The sequence below is a fragment of the Ictidomys tridecemlineatus genome, chromosome 4 (genome assembly GCF_052094955.1).
Source record: "Ictidomys tridecemlineatus isolate mIctTri1 chromosome 4, mIctTri1.hap1, whole genome shotgun sequence".
NCBI classification, from domain to species: Eukaryota; Metazoa; Chordata; class Mammalia; order Rodentia; family Sciuridae; genus Ictidomys; species Ictidomys tridecemlineatus.
In genome coordinates, this window is record NC_135480.1 from 191,606,384 (window position 1) to 191,624,695 (window position 18,312).

Sequence of the window (18,312 nt, forward strand, 5' to 3'; positions counted from 1 at the left end):
GATCTTTAAACTTGCAGATGAAATTGTTTTGTGAGCTGTCCTACAACTCACAGAAAGGGGAAGGAATTAGTGAGGAGGGTGAGGAGGGAAGGAGGGTGCAGAATGGGGGGGTGCTCTGTGGGGTGCGTGTGTATTTGTGGTTTGCCATGATGTGTCTAGAGTGTGTTGTGCGCTTTGTGTGCGTGCGTGTGTGCGTGCGTGCGTGCGTGTGTGTGTGTGTGTCTACTGGAATTGAACCTCCTGTCCCAGGCACAGTCCCAAGAGTATTATAAGTGGCCTCACTCCACCTGCACCTTTGCCCTGTGATTCAGGTAATATTCCTTCTTTATAGATGGGAAAACTGAGGCTCAGCAAGGGGGTAAACTTTCTCAAAGTCGGAAATGCTAATCTCGGAAAGAATTGGGCTGCCTGGCCCAGCCTGCCTGGCCCCAAGGCCTGCACCCTTCACTCGAGCTCCACTCCACCCGAAGGCTGAAGACCTGAGGTCCAGTCTCAGCTCCTCCTCTTTTTAACTTTGTGTCCTTGTGTAAGTCACTCGGGTCCCCGTCCTTCCTTTCCCCCCAGCAATATGGTCATCTCCAAGACCAAGCCAGATGATGTAAGAGCTTCGTGAATGGGAACAGGCTTGGCAGATGGTCCAACAATTCCTGTTAAACAGCTCCAGTGGTCCCCCGGGCCAAGTCTGGAATTCAGAGATGATAGATAGACTCCCTGGGCCACAGTGTGTCACAGCTGTGGGTACTAATGATCTCCGTTTCAGCGTTCCAGTTAAAACGTTAATATGAACGGATTTAAGACGCTAGATCTTCCAGATGTGGCTTTTTGGAAAGTTTTTTTTTTTTATTTTTTTTTTTTGCCATGGGCCTGGAGGTAGCCCGTTCTCCCTGTAGCGCCTCTGCCCTTTCTGCTCCGTCTTTGGTGGCAGTCTATCTCTGAGAGCCCGAGGACATCCCAGGACCCCCTCAGCAAAGGCCCTGGGCACCCTTGCCTAGAGTCCTAACCTCTGAACACCCGAGTCAGTTTGGACTTTGGAGCTGGTGTGGATATTCTTCCTCGAGAAGAATCTCAGAGATGGAAGAGGGATTAAGAGGTGACCAGCTGAAGTGCTTCCGTGGCCTGATCAGAGCGGTCAGCGGTAGGCCCACTTCACAGTCAGGAAAGCAGAGGTCCTGGAGCCCACGCTGGCCTGGAAGACGCACCTGGGCACAATCGTGTGATAGCTAAGGTGGGAATGAGACGGGCCAGTGTTTTGGGGGTGTGTACCTGGTTGGTCTGCGGGGAAGGCTGTGTCCTCCGGTGGGTACAGACAGTGAGTGGGTAGCCGGGCTTTTGTGGTCTGCCCTGGGCTGCTGAGAACAGGCCGCTCCTGTGGCCCTCTCTGTTCAGCCTCTTTGATCAAAGTGGAAAACTTGTGATTGTTGAATGGAAGCTGTGGGTGTTGAAAACTAAAGAGGCTTTGCTTGAAGTTCAGGTCTTCCTGAAGACCCGTGGGGCTGAGAAGGGCAGTGGAAAAATATGTTCGTCTTACAGTTACCCATTTTGCATACAGTACCGTGTCCTCGGGGGAAGGCTGACAAGGGGGAAAATCACACATTGTTTTTACTCAAAACCTTCTGAACAGTTGAGATTTTCAGATCAGTCTCTGGTGGTTTCTGGGCCTGATTTTGTTCCTGCTGTGGCACTCCTCCCTTCACAAACCTTCTATGGCTCCCTATTCCCTGTCCCCACTATTCTAAACTCCTTTCTGTTCTAGAAACCGGCCCCGCTAACCTGGCAGTCCATCCCCATTGCTCACTGGCTCTTTTCCCTCTTCTGCTCAATCCATCTGGTGTGCAAATGAAAGGAGCATTGACGGAGTTTCTTGTTGAGTGATTGTCCAACCCTTTCTGGAAGCAAAACCATGCAGGGAGGGTAAAAATGTAAGAAAGCAGAACTGCTGGCTGTAGGAGACACGATGGGGAGGAGGCTGAGCCCAGTCTGCTCATTCACCCTCTTCTGGCCTGGAGTCTCTCCAAGATGAACGGAATTTGAAAATTTGGGACTTAACCTAAATACTGCAGCTCTCAAATGAGAAAACTGAGACACAAAAATGGGAGTAACTTGAGGGAGCTCACAAGGGAACAGAGAGAGACAGGTTGAGAGTGCCCCCTGCTCCTTCCCAGGCCACTCTGCTAATATCCCGGGCCCATCTCGACTTCCTTGCATGCTTTGCTCACTTTTCGGTGCTTTGATCCTTCCAGACTCTTGAGAGCCTGCTTCACCTCTTCCAGGAGGACCTGCCCAGCCCACAGGTACACCCTCTGGAACCCACTATCTCCCTGCCACATCACCTCAGGGTCTCATTATGTACCTGTCTCAACACAGGACTGTCAGTTTTGTGAACACACGAGTTTTGCCTTCCTTCCAGGCTGAGGGTCCCCGAGAACAGTCGGAACCATCTACCTCTTCCATTCCCTGAATCCTACTCTGCATGATGTGGTGCTAGACCTATGAATGGCCAACCTTCAGTCAATGCTTATGTTGAGTTAGTGTTTACAGAAGGGGAAAGTTCTAGAAGGGTGGATACAAAGGAATTAATTGTGTGATGGCATTTTTATCTCTCACTTCTCAGTGGGCCTCCTCTTCCCTGTCCTTTCCCAGACACCTTACCTGGCTGCCCTCCAGCCTATAAATTCCAGCATGATGCCCTTGTGAGAATGACCACCCACCTCCATCTGTTGCTGAGCTATGGTGCCAGTGCCTGACACTCAGAGGACGGATCCCTCAAGAGGGCACCCCATTTTGAGAAACTGCAGAAAAACCAGCTCTGGCTCCTCTTTTGTTGCTTCCCCTTACAATGGACTGTGAGATGTCCATCATGTAGACCAGTGATTCCCAAAGTGAGGTCCCTAGACCGGCAGAAGCAGCAGCAGGAGCAGCACCTGGGAACTTGAGGGAACTTCAAGACCTACTAGAATTACTGAATCAGAATTTGAAACCATATGAAAAATGCTGATTTAGGGAAATAGCCTATCTAAATTTCAGAAAGTTATTCCCAGAAATCTTCTTGTCTAGATTCTGGCCTTTGGGCAGGTAGACCACCCCACTGTTGTGTAAATGAGGAAGCCAAGACACAGTACAGCCACTTTCCAGGGTTGTGTGGCTGGGCAATGTTGGTATGAAGACCACCTTTTCCATTCCTCTACTGAACCAGCTTTCTTACCTCAAGTATGGCTGTGGGTTGTAAAAATGCTGTTGCTTATGCAGATGAAGATGCATCTGGAATGAGAAGAGGATGATTTTATGCACCAACAGTTCCCTTGTGGCAATCACCATATGTGGTCGAAAGAAATATTTAAACAAAACTCTTGGTGCATGTGAGATAAGGTCCTACTTACCAGGGTGTGTTTAAGCAACAAAACCTGTACCGAAAATGCCTTTTGAGGTGGGAGAGCTCTCAGCCCTGCAGAGGGTGACTCAAGGAGAATGGACATTGGAGTTGAGCCTCAGAAGCACTTTCCTAAGAGGTCTCAGCAAGGATGGGGTGCAGTAAGAGGGGGAGACTTTGGAGCAGGGGCAGTACCTATGGCTTGTGGGCTAAATTCTGGGAGTCACCAATTTTTGTAAATAAAGTTTTATTGAAGCACAGTAATGAACATTTGTTCTGTATTTCACTACAGTGGCAGAGATGAGTTGTTGCAACGGGTCTATGAAGTCTAAAATATTTACTATTTAACTTCTTTACAGAAGTTTGAAGATCCCTGATTTGCAGAGTACTGAAGAAACTCAAGGTAAGATAACCAAAGGGATTTGGGGAAAATCACAGAAATGTGTTTCTTAAGTCTGCTCTATAGAATCTTCACCAGTGCCTACATGGCTAGATTGTGCTTTAGTGTAAGAAAAAAAAAATATATATATACATACATATATGTGTGTGTGTGCGTGTGTGTGTGTATATATAAAATTGTAGTATAATTATATGTACTAGTTGATGTGTGATAAAAATAGACTGCTGGAAAGGACATAGGAGTTTAAAAGGAGGTGAGACAGAGAGATATATATATTTTAGTATATGTGTGCATGTGTTTATAATTTATACATAACACTTTATAAAGGTTTTGAGAAAATTTAAAATAAATGTACAGGTATTAGAATGAAAACCATTAGCACAAAATAAAGAAGCCCAGATAAAAATGCAGAGAGTAAAATGAATGTATTAAGAAATCCTGGTTGGTGATAGTTTTAGGGTTCAAGCAAAACATGTAACGCCTGAGCTTCCTAGTAACCAGAGCAAAAAAGGAAATGCATGGGATTGCATAATACTCTCATCATAAAAAGCAGGTGAGTTTAAAGGAAAAAATGAATACCTTGTTGTTTTGAAATATATAATACATATTTGAATACTATATTGAAACATCTAATATATTTAAAAATGCTAGATGATTATACTTTATGAAATGTCATGACAATGAATTAGGTTAAAATCCAATTTTAACAAATAAGAATGTTGGAACATTTAAAGAGTGCAGATTTTCTATTTTCAATGATGCAGAACTAATGACAGAAGGGGGAGATTAAACAAAAAAAAGTACCATTTCTCCCCTGTCCTCCAGGGACTTCCAGAACAGATGAAGAACTAGAAAACTCAAATACTGATATGGTCCTTAAGAACTCTGTTGTCCTTCCAAGAAGAGACATGGAAATGCATTGTTTTGTTATTGTTGGATTTCCCTCCCCCCAAAGCTGAGGAAAGGTCCTTGCACACTGATAAACAATGGTTACAGGGAAAGGTATCACCCACTGAACATCTGAGAGCTTACTGTGTGCTGGGCACTGCTGAGATAACATTGACCAAGACAACGTCCTTGCTCTCATGAAGCTTATGGAAAGACAGGCAGTTAACTTATCATCATGTAAAGTGATTGCTTTGCTACAGATGCTTCAGGGTTGTGTGTATGCAGTGGGGTAGCTCAGACTGATGGTCATTCTCTAGGGGGCTCTTTGAAGGCCACTCCTTGACCTCTGTACTAGTTCAGCTAGTTAGAATCCACCATGAACTCTTAGTTGGTCATTTACTCCCTTTTAGTTCAAAATTTTTCAGCTTCTCCTCTTGCCTGCAGAAGTTTCTCTGGCCTCCCTCTGAGCTCTTCTTCAGTCTCTGGTGGTCTCCACTTCAGGAACATGGCTTTCTTCTGCTCACGTGCCTGCTGATCCCTCCCTGGATCCACTTCCGTCTGTGCCACATCCTGAGGCAGCATCCAACGCCCTTTCTTACATCACTGGCTTTCGAAGAAGTTCAACTCATATTTTTTACAAGTTGCTTTTCAAATATCCTCTCTTCTTTGCCCTCCCCTCTCCAGCTTCCAGGAAGAAATGGGTCCTTCTCTTCTCTGTGGGTTTCCTAGCATGCTTGTATGGTTTCAACTATTTTGTGAACTCATGTCTATGCCAAGCACATGAAATTCATTGTTTCACTTAATTGACAATCATCCCAGAAGTGCCATTTAGCCTCTGTGGTGAGCGGTGACAGTGATTGGGAGACCAGTGTCTGAAACTGGGGTCCCTGATGACTTCATGGCTGTGGCATGCTTGGTGACTGGGAAAGTTTCTGTGCAAAGGAATAAGATGCCCAGTTGCTTTGGCAATGATCTCCATGGGGAGATTCTGTTGTTGGAGTCTTATCAGCTTCGACCTTGCTCTCAGGCTTTCAGCTCTTGGGAATGAAGGAAATGAAGGAATTCTCTTGCCAACACAACCACAATGTTTCACCAGTTCCACCTCTCCTGAACCTGCACGCAAATTAGTAATTTTAAACAATGGACTTTTCTTGAGAGCTACACAATGCACCTAACATCGCACATTGCAACTGTAGAATGTAACTGAGGAAATAGCTGCATACTGTTGCTAACTCTGTAACTTGCATGGATACAAAGAATAATGCTTGCATAGTATCTAATCTGATTAATGAGACATACATATATATATATATGTATATATATATATATATATATATATATATATATATATATATAAAGATTACTGGTATAATTCTTTAGACTGGCTTCTCCATCAGAGAGCAGCGCTCCACTGGATCCCAGCTGTTTTGTCTTCAAGATCTGCATATGTGAGTCTTATTTCTTCCAATCTCCCATCACTCATCACTGGATCCTGCTAGTTTGGCCGCACTGGTCATGACAAATGTCCAAATTCCTCTTTCTCCCATTCCAGTCTTTGCTTCTACATATACACACACATATACATGTCTTCAAAGTAGAACAGACAGAAACCATGGCACATAGATGTCTAAGGGAATTGACATTTCCTGGGAATGGTCCCTAGTGCATAATTGGTGTGCAAAAAGTGTGGTTGAGCAAGTGTTATTTTGAGAAAAGAGAATGAGAGAGGGATGGAGGAGAAAGATCTGAGTACATTTCAGAACTTCTGAATCTGAGACTTTTTCAGGGAAGAGGGGTACCAGGAATTGAACTCAGGGGCACTTGACCACTGAGCCATATCTCCAGCCCCCCCCCTTTTGGTATTTTATTTAGAGACAGGGTCTCACTGAATTTCTTAACATCTTGCTATTGCTGAGGCTAGCTTTAAACAGGAGATCCTCCTGTCTCAGCCTCCCTGGCCGCTGGGATTACAGGCATGCACTCCTGTGCCGGGCATTCAATTGAACTCTTTACATGTAGGATCAGGCCTTAATCTTCTGGTTGTTCTAGACTTAGGTGGAGGCCCGCACTAGAAGATACCCTAAAGCATTGTTTCCTGATGCTAACAAAATCAGGAAATGACCTTTTTCTCTTTAAAGTGGGCTGATTTTTTTTTTAATTTCTAGGAAGCTAAAGTCCAGCAGTCTTCATATGAAGTAAAAATCGATTTAACCCTGAATGTCTGGGACACTGAGTACACTATTCAGGTACATTAACTGTGAAATGACACACATTTTCAGTTGTGATGGGTAAGAGAAGTTGAAACCCCAACAGAAGACACCAGTTCACTTTTCATAGTAATTATTTTTACTGGGAAGAACAAAAAGTCCTGGCCCAACTTTGCCTACTGAACCACAAACTTTTAGCAGCACAAAAACATCCAAGTAGATAAAGAAAAGGAGGGATGGAGATAGACGGGCAGAGCAAAAATGTCCATATGCTTGATGCTCGTGGGCAGTGGGCTGAGAGATGGGATAGCCTATGTGGGGACCACGGGGTGTTGGAAAAGGAAAAACTTGGAGTGGAGGAGATTTTTCCTCAATGCAGCCTTAGAAGAGAGTAGCTATTTGGAGGAGAGTTCAGAGAAGTATCTGGGAAATACAGATTCCCAGCTCAATTCCCACCCATCTCCTTCTATTCCACAACAGGCATTTGATGAGTGTCTGCAGGAGGATAGGGGTTTGCACACTTTGGGGGTCTACCTAGTCACCTGGACTCTCAGTAGTTTTCATTGGTAAATATGGGGACAATCACTTTCCCCTTTTGGATGGGTAACAGATGAATGTTGTGTATTAGGACACCTTCTGGTCCACACAGGACATTTGGTTTACATTTGTTGAAAGGATCTGAACTCTGCTTTTGTGGATGTGAAGTGTTAGAGACCAAATACCCAAGAAGCCACAGGGCTACATATCCAGAGGACACGTCTCCCTCGTCTTCCTCCCTGGTCACAGCTCTGAAGACGCCCTTTCCCCATTCCTTTCTCCCTCCTAGGCTTCCAGGTTCTACCCTCCTCATTTTCTCATTTGACCTTGTTCCCTTCCTGGGTCTTCTGTCCCTCCTGCTGACTCCCAGCTCCAATTCTATCAAATATATCGATCTCCTTTTCTTCCTGTGTGGTATTATTTTGTTAGTCCCAGGTTGTTAACAATGACTGTGTTCCTCCATACACAAAAGGTCCACCAATCCCTAATCCCTACCCATAGGAAAGGCTGTGAATCATGTCTTGGGATCGTTCTGAATCTACGTTGGGCCGTATTTTTCTTTTTAAATAGATGTAGTTTCCTATGTGTCATAGGAAAAATCTAGTATTTCCTTGTTTGAGTACCATGAACTACCTTTCACTACCTCTTTCCAGGGAATATAGAATACACAACAAAAAATAAATAAAACGAAATCTCTCCTTCTGAAACCAGCTCATGGAGTGAGTGGTTGAGCCAACTTTGGGAATCCTTCACTTCTTTCTCTGTATAGTTGATTTGGGGGTAGCCCCTCTGCCCTTCAGGCAGGAGATGTTAGTGTGGTCTGAAAACCCTCCGTGGGGACTGAGAGAGAGTAAGCCATCATTCCAAGGGGCTCCTTCTGCCACTTTGGCCAAACTATACAAGTGGGTTCTGCTTTCCTCAGAGAGCTGCCCCTGGGCATGGCTGGGAAAGGTGGCCGTGACCGCCAGCGCCTCCTCCAAAGTTGTGCCTTGGGTTCCGGTGCATGTCTGTCCATTGGAAGCCCAGGGCCTCCTGAGCCTCACAGGACCACGGGAACTGCCATCTGTGGGGCCACACGTTTGCCTTTCCTCCCTCTTTGCTTTGCTTTAATGTAGTAGAGCTTGGTAAGCACATTTGGAGGAAGAAAATAAAGCCTAAATGTGAATTAATTCAAAACCCTGGGGAACCTGTGGTCCATGGTGCATTGGGACTGAGAGCGAATCAATTAAAAATAGGTTTAGCAAGAAGGACCTAATTTCTCTGTTTCCAGATTCATCTGGAGAACATCAGTAATGCTGCGACTAAGAGAAAAAAGGAAGGTAAAGGTGGGGGTGAGTCTCCTAAAAATTAAAAGGAGATCAATAGAGGAAAGGGAAGGGGTGGGAGGGTGGGAGGGAGGGGGAAAGTTCTGGGAGCGACATTGGCCAATTTCTATTGTTATATTGTGTGCATGTGTGAATATATAACAACAAATCCCATCCGCATGTAAAAATACACTAGAAATCATAAAAGGAAAATACCTACACAAGTATTGATCCTACCTGGAGAGGGGTAAGAGCTTCACAAGACTATCAGAAATTGGCTCATGTTCACTACTGTGCCTGTTTCATGTGACCACAGGTTCTGGCCCTGATCCATCTACACCACTGCCTCTCAAACTTACCCATGCCTGGGAATAGCCTGGAGGGCTTGATAAAACTCAGATTCCAAGGCAGAAGGTCTGGGAGGGGAAGTGGCATTTCTCACAAATGCAACGGGCCAGGCTGATGCTGCTTCCCGACATCAAGGAGTCACACAGCGGTTCACTTCACTCAGAAGAATAAGGCAGAGGAAACTCAGCCGCCAACAGGCCAGTGTCAAGCGAATTTCGTGGAGGTCCCAGGGGCAGTCTTCCCTCCTCCCAAAGCACAGGTGTTGCATTGTAATGAGACAGTGGAGCTATGTAGAGGATCCACCTTTGCTTAAAAGCCTTAAGCTCATAATAACCAATATTGTGTTGTCACGGCTTCTGGGTCCTGCACTGCAGGAAGCCCAAGTTTGTTCTGTCCCACCAAGTGTTCATAGTTCATTCACAGTGTATCAGTCAGATAACACTGTTTTTGCCACCAACAATGCCATTCTAGGCTGGGCACAGTGGCGCCCACCTGTAATCCCAGAGGCTCAGGAGGCTGAGGCAGGAGGATCGTAAGTTCAAAGCCAGCCTCAACAATTTAGACAGGCCCTCAGAAACTTATCATAGACCCTGTCTCAAAATAAGAAGTAGAAGTTACTGGGGATGTGGCTCAGTGTTTAAACACCCCAGAGTTCAATCCATAACTTTCAGGCAATGCTTGACCCATAGTCACTTTGTCCTAGAGAAGGAAAAGGCATTTGGTTAGAATATTCCTCACACGAACGCACCAATTTGGCTTTGTTCCTGAGCGCACCGAGTGCCAGGAAGTCTACAGTCATCTGTCTCCCTTATCATGAGGACAGGGCCACATAGTGAGTCTGAGGCCATGGCATGTGATGGGGACTTGCGAGTTGGGTATTTCTATGAGCAACTTCTCAGCTACCTCGCTGGCCAGGTTGCTGGTCCTGTAAAGGACTCCAGGGAAGATGCATGGGGAGGGTGCAGCCTCAAGGTGGAGGGGAAGCTATAGTATAGGCAGAGAGCTGTCTGGTGACAGTTACGGTATGCTGAGGGTCATGTAAGTGACTTAGCCCTATCTTTTATTGTTCAATGCCTAAGAGACAAAAGGGGGTCCTTTAAGAATCACCCTGAATCACACTGCAGTGACGAATGGGAACCAGTCAAAATATGACACCTATGGTCACTCTAGATGATATCTAGCTTGTTTTCTCCCAACAAGTCTTCAGTGAAAACAATGTGATTCATTCATAAAATTGCTTTTAGAGTTGTGGGAAGGAGGCATATACTGAAACGTCGAGTCCAGCTTCCCAGTGGGTATGGAGTATGTTAGAGAGCATTCACAGTGATCTATTCACGTGTGAATAACAGATGAGAAAATCCAGGACTAGAGAGGAGGCAACTTTTTAACCTCTCTTTATAAGCTGATGACAGAGCCAGGGCTCAAACTCTTGGCCTTTTCCTTTCTTTTCCCAGGATTCCACTCTGCTTCTTTGCATCAGTCCGTATGGCAGTAGGATAAGCTGCAGTCATAAGTTAACCTTTAAATACTAGGGCCTTAATAAAATAAAATAAGTTATTTGTCACCTGAATGGGGTACAGTGGGTGACAGGTAGCTCTCATGGCCTCCAAGGTGGCTGTAGGGTGGGGCATTAGTCAGCTTCCCATTGCTATAACAAGATGCCTGAGAAGATCATCAAGAGAAAAGATTTGTTTTCACTCTTGATTTAAGGAGCTCCAGTTCATGCTCAGGACGACCCCTTTCTTTGAGGTGAGGGTGTCAGATGGCACATGGCAGAGCCCACTACTCACCTCGTGACCATGAGGAAGAGGAGAGGAAGGGGAGGGGGTCCCCAATCTTTTCAGAGGGCACAGCCCTGTTGACCTAGGGACCTCCATCAGACCCCTCCTCCTAATAGTCCCGGCCATGCCACTCTGCAGACTAAATCTCTAGCGCATGGGCCTTCTGGGGACATTCAACATCCAAACCTCAGCAGTGGGGGACAACGTGGACTGCTGTGCCGGACCACCCTGCAGGTCAGGCATGAGGTGGCTTACATCACTGCTGCTTGAACTATGATGGCCAGAACTCAGACAGGACCCCGATCCAAGTACCAGGGAGGCTGGGAAATAGTCCTCCGTGAGTCCAGGGAGAGGAAACAGTGTGTCAGACATAAAGCATTTTCTTTGCACACTCTCTCACAGCTCTGCTTTCACAACTGACCAGTGCAATTATTTAGCAAGCTGTACAGCAAGGGCTGAAGGCCTGTGGTGTGCAGCAGAGGTCAACCCCTCACTCCTGTCTGCAAGAGGAGGTGTATCAGCCTGCTAGGGCTGCTATAACAAACACCGTAGACCAGGTGGCTTCAACAGCGGACATTCATCTCTCACAGTCCAAGGTCAGCATGGGTGGGTTCTGGTGAGGACTCCTTTCTGGCTTGAAGAAAGCTACCTTCTTGCTGGAGAGACAGGGGGCAGGGAAGCTCTCAAGTGTTTCTTGTTAGGACACTAATCCCATCAAGAAAACCTCACCCGCAGAACTTCAGGCACCATTACCTGCAAATAACGTCACGTTGGGGTTAGGAATTCCACACATGCATTTTGGGGGGACACCAATGTTCAGTCCATAACATATCTTCTGCCATTTTCTGTCTATGCCTGAGACACTTTGTGATTTGAAATAGGCCTATTTGAGTTATGCTCCACTTGGGACTCTGGAAACTGGGACCTCTAGTTATGACTTCTTTTTAAAAATTTTTAAAAATGTTTTAATATTACATTAAGGTTCTACATAACACCAAGGTTTGTTTTGACATAATCATACCTGCATGGAAGATGATCTGCTCCATTTCAGTCCCCAGAGCTTCCTGTGTGACTCCCCCTCCCTCCCCATGTCCCCTTTGCTCTCCTTCTTCTCTCTTCCTTGTGTTATTTTTTTCTTGATTGACACTTTATAGACAAACATCAAGGTGAAAATCACCATGGCATAATCATATATGTTTATAAAATGATTTTGACATTTTCATTCTACAGTCACTCCCTTTTCCCCCTCCCCATCCTCTTCCTCTACTTCACCCATCTCCCCTCTGTTCTCAGAGAAGAACCCCCACCTTTTCCTCCTCGTTTTGCTGCAGCTTCTCTATAGGACGCAAAACATTTGACCCTTGACTTGCTGAGTGTGGCTTATTTCGCTTATGATGGTCTCCACTTCCCAACGTTTACAGCAGACACCATGGTTTCACTCTTCTTCCTGGTGGAGTCAGACTTCGTTGTGTAGTTGGACCCCCTTTCTTCATCAGTTCATCTGTTGACGGCTGCCAGAGCTGGTTCTACAACTTGACCATTGTGAACTTCGCTGTTATAAGTACTGATGTGCTGGTAAAGTAGGGTGATTTCAGTTCTTTGGGACAATACTGAGGAGTCGGACAGCTGGGTCATAGGGTGGTCCCATTCCCAGGCTTCTGAGAAATCTCCACACTGCTTTCCCAGGTTGTTAATTTGCAGTCCCACAACGAGGTAAGAGTGCATCTTTCCCTCAGGTGCTTGCCAGCATTTATTATCCTTTCTATTCTTGATGATTGCCATTCAAACTGAAGTGAGATGATATTTCAATGTTGTTTTGATTTGCATTTCCCTGATTGTAGTGGCAATTGAACATTTTCCACATTTTTGTTGTCCATTTATATGTCTTCTTTTGAGAAATGACTATTTAGTTCTCTTGCCCATTTATTGATAGTGTTCTGGGGTTATTTTGTGTTAAGTTTTTGAGTAAGTTCTTTATACTCTGAATATTAATCTCCTGCAGAAGTAGCTGGCAAATCATTTTCTCCCATTCTGTAGGCTCTCTCTTCATGATTTTTGTTGTTTTCTTTGTTATACAGAAGGTTTTTAAAGTTGATATCATCCACTTATTGACTCTTGGTTTTATTTCTTGAGTATAGGAGGTGGCACCTGCACCAATGTATTGGAGGGTTGGCCTTGTGTTTTCTTCTAGCACTTGCAAAGCTCCTGGTCTAATTCTAGGTCTTTGATACACTTTGAGTTGTCTTTTTACGTGGGATGAAAGATAAGGATCCAGTTTCATTCTTCTATATATGGAGATCCGGTTTTCCCAGAACCATTTGTTAAAAAAGCTGTCTTTTTCTCAATATATGTTTTTGTGTGGGTTGTCTCTGTTCTTCTGTCCTGTTCTATTCTCTTCTATTCATGTGGCTTTTTGATGCATCTGTCTCCTCAAACTTCAGAACTCTTGAAATAATGAACAGGAGGGAAACGGATGGAAAGAGCTGATGATTAAAACACAATCAGAATAAAGAGAGGTTAATTGTTTATCCTTGAATTCAACATGTTTTTGTGCACTAAGTGCAGGGTATTTTTCTAGAAAATTGATGGCCCATAACAAATGTACTTGTTACACAAATTCTCAAGTTTTTTTCCCCTTGGAGTCATAATCGTTATCCTGTGGGTTGTGTGTGTGTGTGTGTGTGTGTGTGTGTGTGTGTGTGTGTGTTTTGAGTAGTACCTAGTTAAGGAATCTAATTAATGCTATGAAGAAAAGGTCCATGTCATAGGAATCAGTACAACAGGGAAGCCCAATCCAATTTGGGAAACATAAAAACTTTCTGGAGCCAGGAACATTTGATTAGAGATCTGGAGGATAATTTGGAGATAAAGTAGTGGTGATGAGGATGATGGTGGTGGTGATGGTGGCAGCGGTAGCACTGAGTCCTTATAATGTGCCATGTTTTGTATTATGTGCTAATGTGTATTATCTCAGTTATTTCTTACAATGTCTATGATTCATGTATTAATAGTGCTCTCCCCTTTGGTTACAGAACTAGCTGGTGAAAAAGAGAGGTGCATCTTCTAGAGAAAAGGAGGAAGTGCAAGGGCCCTGTGGTTAGAAAAACCATGGCAAGTGACTCATTTGAGGAACTGAAGGAAAGCATTTGGAATCATATTGTGTAAAATGCTGAAAGGAAAATATCTGTTTCCCCATCACAGTGTGAGTGTGTTGGGGGAGGGAGGGAAGAAGCAAATGTGAAAGCTTATGTCTGGGTGCCAAATTCAGCTGCCTGTAAAACACCATAAAATATGAAACAATGGAGGCTTTGGTTTTAAAATGCTGTGTCTCTATTCCTCATAATAAATGATACCACAAGATCTTGGAGAAATGCAGATTCTGGGGAGACACATAAGACCCCAAGCCAGGAGGAGGGTATCCTGTGGTCTCTTGCACTTTCTTTCTTTTGAAGCCCTGAGGTCCAGTGTGGGAGCTATGGAGGTGCTGTGGAGCACAGGGTTCAAGGAAGAGCACTTCCCATTGACCTTACAAAATCAGCAGTGTGGACTGGGGAAGGTCGTGGTTTTGTACATACATTGACAGCTGATTTAGCCTGGCTCCGAGCGTTTTCATAGGAGGTGTTCATTGATTTGACTTAGATGTGAAATATCCTGGCATTTCCTAATTCTGTAGAGGAGGTTTCTTCCTTCGAAGCTGAGATGTACAGCTGTATGTAGTACACACATAGTGATGACCCAGGCCAACATCTCTGGCAGACCTGGGCGTTGGCTTTGTACTGGCAAGCATTCAGTCAACGTCTGCTCTGTGCCAGATTCCAGGAATGCTTCAGTGACCTCACAAAACAATCTCATGTCTTCACGGCCATGGTATTGACACTCCGTAGGTGCTTATAGACTTTATTTTTATTGATTGATTGATTGATTATTTTTTCTTTATTGCTTCTTTTTAGTTATAAATGACAATAAGATTCATTTTGACCAATTTATACAAGGATGGAATATAATTTGTTCTAATTCAGACCCCAACACTTCCCTTTCCCTTTTTCTCCCCCTATTCTCAAAAGATAGATATCAGAATATAATTTTTATTGAATATTAAGAAGAGAAAGAACACGTTGATATGGGCAGAATAACAAGAGGGTCTCCCTAGTGGGTGCAGCTTGTCTGTCTCAGGGGCCTTGCTGCCAGCCTGCTCCCCACCCTGGGAGGCTGGCCTCAGGGGCTGCCTTGGGGCTCCTGTGCCCTCTGTTGGGAGTTGGCAAGGGGGTGGCGAGAGAACAAGGCCGGGGCTTCTTCCCTGCCCCATTTTTTCCAGGTTTTTCTGCTTGATAATTGTTCCTTTCCAGAGGGCCACCGGTTCTTGACAGGGTCCCTCTTTGACCCTTACCCTCTTCAGCTTCAGGGACCCGTTCCCTCCTCCCTTGCTTCAGGTGTCCCCCTGCCATTGCCAGCCATGGCGTTCTGAACTGTGTCTTGCTGGTGTCCCCAAGCCCTGCCTGTTTTGTGTATGACCCCATGTGGTTTTGACACTTGTTTCCTGTCAGAGCTCTGGTGGCTGTATTCCAGAGGGTCTTTTGGAGCCTAGCACATTTTATGTTGACAACTGAAATATCAGAAATCGTGGACCAGGAATGAATGAATATTAGAAATAGGAGGGACATGCAGGAAGGCCTTAAGGCCAGATGGAACTTTGTATGTTTATGCAACAGATCAGGGAGGGACATGTATGGAGGGACTCAGCGGAGGCAGTGCTAGACAAGGCTGGAGAGTGAACCGGGACAACAGAAGCTGTCAGGGAGCCTGGTCTAGCTTGAATACAATGAAAGCCATTGAAGGAGTCCAGACAGAGAGTGTCAGGACCAGGTTCCATCCATTAGTCTATTGGTTTGCTCAAAGTCACTAGTTCTCACCGCATGTATGCCAGGAGCTGTGCAGAGTTCAGGGGAGAGGGAGGCACAGGCAGAGGCCTGGGAGGCCTGGTCCTGCCATTAGACAGCTACTGCAGCAGTCCACATGGGGTATTTGGAGCACCTGCTAATGCAACAGGAGGGGACATCAGAGTGACAGAAGAGATGAATGGGAAGACCCGGGGGAGGCAGCAGCGTTTGACTGGGGCCTTAGCAGGTGGGTTTTCCTGATCAGTAATGGAAACACATTCCAGAGGAAGAGAAGGGCACCAGGCAGTGACGTCCCGAGTAGCCTATCTGTGTGTAGTGAGGGAGGAGACTTGTGCCTGCGTGTAAGTAAAGCATGGCTCCCTCCCTCAAGAAAGCCTGCAGTGGGCGCCCTGGCCCTCAGAGTAGGAAGGAGAGGAGAGGAGAGGAGAGAGAGCAAGATGGTGGTTAGAGTGGCTGCCACCACCATGGGCAACTTTCAGGGGAGGAGCTGGGACTTGGTGCTGTGGGCAGTGGTGGGACATAGGACATTTCTGAGAAATGTTTACAGGTTTACAGTTGGAAATGTTACCGAGCAGGGCAGGGCTGGAGGGATGCGAGGGGGCAAGGAGGGCCAGCGAGTGGAAGCCCACAGCCAGAGCCACTGTGGAGACTCAGGTCTCTTCCCTGAGGTTTCATGAATTCAACAGGAGCGGTGTTCTCTTTGATTATTTTTTTAGTTGTAGATGAACACAATACCTTTATTTATTTATTTATTTATCTTTATTTTTATGTGGTGCCGAGGATGGAACCCAGTGCCCACGCGTGCTAGGTGAGTGCTCCACCACTGAGCCACAATCGCAGTCCCAGGCTGGGGTCTTAAATGTGCTATTATTCACCCCTCTCTGCCATGCCCATTTCTGCAGATGGTGATTTTTTGATAAAGAAAGGCAGATAGCTTCAATGAAATGAAACAAAGTTTTGAGAACAAAAGTGAATTGATGGCAGTCAGCTCATCTTCAGCGTGATGAAGGTCAAATTGATGAGGTCAAAGCCCTCAGGATCCAACTACCTCCAAAGGTCCCTTCTCTGAACACTGCTGCATTGGGGACCAAGGATTTAACACATACGCTTTTGAAGGACATCTAAGACCCAAACCATGACAGGAAGTGACTTGGGAATGATCTCAGAGTCTGATTCCAGGGCTGCTTGTGTGAACTTGGGCAGATGACACTTTTACTAGGACCCAGCACTTTCAGAGTGACGACAGTGTCATGAAGAGGAATTCGGGGAGTTACCAGCACACTGTCCAGCTATCAGTAAAAAGGGATGACTTAGGGGGCTGGGGATGTGGCTCCAGTGGTAGCACTCTCGCCTGGCATGCGTGCGGCCCGGGTTCAATCCTCAGCACCACATACCAACAAAGATGTTGTGTCCGCCGAGAACTAAAAAATAAAACATTAAAAATTCTCTCTCTCTCTCTCTCTCTCTCTCTCTCTCTCTCTCTCTCTCTCTCTCTCTCCTCTCTCACTCTCTCTAAAAAAAAAAAAAAAAAAGGGATGACTTAGTTTATTAACAAAGGCCCCCAGTAAAGTTCATAGAAGAGAGAGAGAAGGCAGAGGGGGAAATGGACAGCCTCAGGCAGCCTAGGAAGAGTAAGTTGGTGTGAGCATCTTCTGGGTAAAGAGAGTAACTGGCATCAGGAAAAGAGTCCAGTGGGGCAAGATATCCCTGAGATGGCAGGGAAGAGGAGCCTGGGGCTCGTGACTGGCCTCTGAAGTTGCGGAGGAGGCAGCATTGGAGGCTGAGCCCTCGACCTGTGGGATTTCACACCAAGTCCAGGTGGCAAGAGTCAGAATCAGATTGGGTCAGAGGATACCTGGCTGGTGTGTGCTGCAGCAGCACCCTGGCTGGTGTGAGGGAAATGCCTACTCTCCTGGTGTCTGCAGTCATCTGTGCTGTGAATGTCCAGAGACTCCGAGGTCATTCCCAAGTCACTTCCTGTCATGGTTTGGGTCTCAGATGTCCTCCAAAAGCTCATGTGTTAAAAATCCTTGGTCCCTAGTGCAGCAGTGTTCAGAAGAGGGACCTTTGGAGGTGGCTGGATCTTGAGGGCTTTGACCCCATCGATGGATTGAACCGTCAATACAGTCATCACCTAACGGGCTGATGGGAGGTGGTGGAAACCTTGGAACATGGGCCTGGTTGGAGAAAGCAGTCATTGAGGGTGAGTCCTTCAAGGGTATATTTTGTCCGAACCCGCTTTCTGTCCCCACTGCCTCTGTTTGCTGCCTGGCATGAAGTGAGCAGCTTTGTTTCCTGAAATGACCATGAACTGAGAGTTCTGAGACCTGAGCCCAAACAAACCTTTTCTCCTTTAAGTTGATGTTCTCAGGTATTCTGTCACAGTGACAGGAAGCGGACTAAACTTCCTGAAGCTACTTCTGGCTTCATGACATCACAATGTTCTCCCTCCTTTCAATGCTTCCTAGTATATTTATGAACACATTTCTCATACATTTGTTACTTTCATTTGATATTTCAGCAAGTTTTTTGTTTTTTTTTTTTGTTTTTTGTTTTTTTTTTTTTTGCAAGCCTACTCTGTG

The 18,312-nt window shown here is 45.5% G+C and overlaps 1 long non-coding RNA gene across 1 annotated transcript in view; it reads left to right on the forward strand.

Moving 5' to 3' along the window:
• Positions 1-14,192, forward strand: part of LOC120889873 (uncharacterized) — a 116,761-nt gene extending 102,569 nt beyond the window's left edge. The window contains exons 2-3 of the long non-coding RNA XR_013437265.1: positions 3,727-3,770; positions 13,865-14,192. This is a non-coding gene — a long non-coding RNA (uncharacterized LOC120889873). The remainder of the gene's footprint in view (positions 1-3,726; positions 3,771-13,864) is intronic.
• The last annotated feature ends 4,120 nt before the right edge of the window (positions 14,193-18,312 follow it).